Source organism: Calidris pugnax, unplaced genomic scaffold, assembly GCF_001431845.1.
Source record: "Calidris pugnax isolate Ruff unplaced genomic scaffold, ASM143184v1 scaffold44, whole genome shotgun sequence".
In the NCBI taxonomy this organism is placed as follows: domain Eukaryota; kingdom Metazoa; phylum Chordata; class Aves; order Charadriiformes; family Scolopacidae; genus Calidris; species Calidris pugnax.
Genome location: NW_015094506.1, coordinates 10,743,318 through 10,748,144, shown reverse-complemented (window position 1 = coordinate 10,748,144; position 4,827 = coordinate 10,743,318).

Genomic DNA, 4,827 nt, shown 5'->3' with positions numbered 1-4,827 from the left:
CTGTCTTTATGACTCTTTCGGGTGCTTGTAATGTTGGCAGACCAACCACGTAGACTGAGTTTCTCTGTGTTGAGTGTGCTAGGGTAGATTATATTAACTTCTGTCAAAGTGAGTCCTGTTTTTCTCTTGGAGTAGGGTTGGATACTTTTTTTCTTCTTAATGTTTTTGACACCTGTGAGAACATACAATTCATCTGTTCTCTAGTAGCATTTTGACACTTTGCTTTGTACCTGAGAGGTACCTCTTGCTGCTGTTTTTTTCCTACACTTCCACCAGTTTAAAAGCCTCTGAAATTGTTCATGTGTACTCAGCTTCACAGAGCTTGGGAGCTAAATCCTTTGCCTTCCATTTAACTGCTGCCTTTTTTACTTCTCTGCACAGCATTTAATTGTACACCTGAGCAATGGTGTGTTCTTTGCAACTGAGCTGCATGTGCTCAGCGGTCTTTTGGGGGCAAGGAGTTGAGTCTCTTCCTCTGAGAGTTGTTCCTTTTATCTGCCAGTTTTACAAGGAAAAAGAGTCAAATTTATGCTGTCTCCCTCAGGTAATGTGAAGTTGGACATAGCTAGTGGATTAGTCGGGGCGATGAGAGGGGAGATGATAGGGTGTGCGGTAGGTAAGAGAGAAATAGATGTGATTAGGCTGGGAAGAGCAAGTGTACAAAGGTATCTAACGCAAATCAATACAAATACATGTGTACATACAAATCAAGGATTTCTGTGGAACCGGACTGGAACCTATTCAACTATTAAGTACGTTTTTCCTTGCAAGGAATACATCTCCTATGGAAAAATTCCCATCCTGCAGTTGGTTTTTAGTGGCTTCTGCTGCTGTTGCTTCATTTGTGAATGACTCTGGTCTGAAGTCGAAGAATCCAGCTGTGGGGAAGTTGCTCTGTCTAGCGAGTTTCATCTTTAGCTGTGACTTTGGTGGTTTTTTTATGTTAACTGATTTTAATAAAATTAATTTTGTAAGCTATAATGCCCCACAGTTAAGCAAGATGAAAAACAATAGTATTTTGCATAACCTTAAGTCATTTTCTACCTCTTTGAGTGCTTGATATGAAAAAAAAAAATGTAGAGGAATAGATTTTCATTGTAATTTGCATTACTCTGAGCTGTTGCCATTTTAGTCTTCTGGAATACAAGGCTGCTAACTGTTGCGTAAGTTGCTTTTGACTTCAGAACAGTAAATGGCCCGAAACTTTGGCATCTTTCTATAGAAATTTTCAGTTGTTTATCTGCAGGTTTTGCATTTATAGTGAGCAAGTCCCATGATGCCACATGCCCTGTAATTACCTTTGGGTTTTTGGTTAACCATGTCTTGGTTAAGCATATCGATAGGTGCTTATTACAAGTAGGCTGGTTAGCAGTTTCTCTTCCGCACTGCACTCAAAGGTCATTGCTATTCTTGGTCTTGAAAACAAGGTAAAAATTTGGCTAGTGAGACTTAGTGGAGGAATTTTCTTTTTCTCCTCCTAGCTGAATTTTGCAGCTTTATTGCTTTGCTTAGCAATATTATGGAAAATAATAGCTTTACTGTAGTCTTTGGAGCAAGGTACACCTAACGTTATAACTATGCAAACAAATGTGATGCCGCTACTCTGGAAATCTTGAAGAAGCGAGTCAGACATCAATAGCAAGGCTCTTTCAGAGACATGGGAAGGGCAGTGATCACTTGCAAGTAATACAATACAAGAAATCTCAGTCCTTTCTCTGCATTCAGAATATGGGATACATATTTCCCTGTATAGTTCTGTTGTTGTCTTCTGAGCCTAATGAGGTTATGATGTAAAATATGGTGTGCATAGGCCAGAAAAATGTGTGATAGATTCTGCAGTCTTGATTTTTGGTAGATAACTGTAATCTGTGTGAACTTGAACCTCCTCAAAAAAGACTGGATGTCCAGGCAACCTAGATCACTTATTCTCCTGGTTGGCATACCTTATGTTAAGGGAAGATGAGTTGCTGGCTTTTTTCTGCTGATTTTGCACCTCTTTTGACACGAGTGTATTGTCAACCAACCACAATTTTTTGGTGTTCTCATTTTTAAGTGATCTGTACATTTACAGCCCAGTCATTCAGGTACTGTGGGATGTGTCTTTGGGCCACTTACAGGTGGAAACACCTGAAAACTGTATCCACTACATTGAATAAAAAAACCAACACGTCAAAACCAAAAACGTGCAAATGAGTGTGAGAGTGCTCCCTTCCCTAACAGGAAAAATCTGTGTGGGGTGCTTCTCAGGTTTAACATACAGTCTTGTAATTGCTAGCTCTTGGCTTTTGTGGAAATTGATGGCCACCAAATACTTTTTGCTTAACATACCCCAGGATGGATTACTCATGGCCCTGGTGGCTTCAAATGTTAATGTTACTGGCAGGAAAAAATAGTGCATCTGAAGGTCTCGGGAATATGCTTTAGCTCCCTGGATTCAGATTGCAAAAGCAGTGGGATCACAGGAGAATACAGCATAGAGGGAAAGATGCTTGAGAAAATGCTGCAGTTCCCAGGTCAGTGGAGACTTGGATAGTTGCCAAAATGAACTTCCAGGCTGTAATACTTGGGAGTTTATTGTATGTACAGCTATCTACAGCTGTATGTAAAGCCTATCTACAAGAGTTTATATATAAATGTTGATTACTTGCTAGATGTACGCATTTCTGCTTTTTAAAAGGGTAATTTAAAACTAATAGGTATGCAATCCCAGCTCAATACACTATTGATCAGGGTAGTAGTAATCAACTATTATATATAAAGGCATAAAAAATACCCGGCTTTATGCTAAACTGCCAGAACCAGCAACCTGATTTATCCCTTAGTAGTAATTAAGAACTTTATGTTTAGCCTTAACTAAACAATGAATGCTGATTAAAACCATTCTACCAAGCCGGGAATGATTTAATGTGATATAATCATCCTTTTGTTCATCATTGTTGCTAGCTTCCACATGACTGCAGTGAGTGCTAGTTTCATCAGCAGAAAGTGATGTGTAATGCTTGTGTCTGGGATCCCACAAGTGAATTTATAATTTGATTTTTACAATTGGTTTTTAAGCATTGCCGGCATAATGGTTCTTTGTTGTGATACAGATGCTCCACCTATGTGTTCAAAAACTCTTTGTAAAACTACGTGTATTAGACCTGTGTACTCTCTGGGAATTAATCTGTTAATATCAAAAGATCATAGGAAGCTAGAACCTTTGGTTGTAAGGATCAAGTTGAGACACATTTGTGTGTGACCTTGTTGCCTTTATTGACTATCTCTAGGGTTTTAGATAGCTGAATAAAATATTTGAGCTGACAGAAAATGCGAACATTTAGATCAGTTGCTAAGAGTGATTTTGCACTAAATGAAGTCTCTGCTGTTTTCCTTATTTAGCGTAGGAAAAATGGGGGGGGAAATTAGTATCAGAGTGGGACAAATCTTGACTGCAAATAAACGCTACAAGAAAATATCTGTCAGATAACGCTCTTCTAGGTGCACCTCAGTATGCACATGCATTGTTGCATTCACAAAGGTATGCAGTCATCTTAATTATGCTACAGTTTCTGTAGGTAAACCTACACTGTTTTTCTGTGGATGCCAACAGGACGTAGTGTAAGTGATAAACACTTCCCCGTTGCCCTCATCAGGGAATTGTTTCCCTATTTAATCGAACAGGAGATGAGTTTAAAAGCCATAAAGGTAGTTGGTGAGGATTGGACTGTCATTTCGGTCACTTCATCCCAATCAATACTTTAACCTTTAGACTGAGGTTCTTGTTGCTGGTCTTTTTAATTGCTTTTAAAGCTTCGAGCACTGACCCCTGTCCCTTTGCTCCCCAGAGTTGTCCTTTGGCTTCAGGGTAGGGCTTATGTAAGTATTGCCTGGCATATGAAGTGTGTTACTATGCAGGTGATTATGTCTTACTAATCAGGACATGACTTATATTTAAGTTAAACTGTTTATTTTCATGTGGTCCTGTATGAAGATTTTATTTTCATCATCTACTCCAAATTATCCTATGTTTTTGGACAGGTGGCTAAAATATTTTCAGCTCTGAATATTATGAAGGATGGGTCCAACAGACAGTGTGTTTTAATTTGTTATATATCAATGATATGACCAGGTTACAGAGTCAAATTAAGTGAAATTAAAGTGTCTTGGAAAAAACTGTTATTAAATTTAGAAATCATTTAAAGATCAATGTGGTGCAGTTTTCCTCTTACAGAAATGTTAGAAGAAACCAAATTGGACAAGGGCCAATGAAGTACTCTCCTGATAATTTAGTTATGCAATATTGTAAGCATGTCCTGCTAGCATAACACTTCAATTCTTCTGAGAAGAAGCTTGTCTAAGACTAAAAATCAGAAAATTTTTCAAAAGTCCAATTTTTTAGCCCAAAGATGCCATTTCAGAGGAATTAGTTTAACTTCTCTGTGATGAAAATGTCTTAATTTTCATGCTTTGCTGCCTGTAGGACCCTGAGATTTGCTCAGTATTGAAGAATATTGTTATTAGATATTTTGTTGTACATCTTCAGTCGTGTGAAAATTGTATTGTTGTATTTTTCACATTGTGTCTGAGCATCGTATGAAAGTGTTTGTGCAAGGAGATTACAATGATATTGTCTTGACTTAGCTGTATTTAAAAGATTGGATGTTAATAATTTAACTTGGGGTTTTTTTTCCTACTGTTTACAACTCCTGGTTGCCTATTATATTTCATTTCTAAAGTCTATAATCCATCTGGCTAGGTGATAAATGCGTTGCTGAAAAAGTAGATAGTACCAAGATTCCTGATTTGTGAGCTATATTTAACAGTCATTTGCAATTATTTATAGGT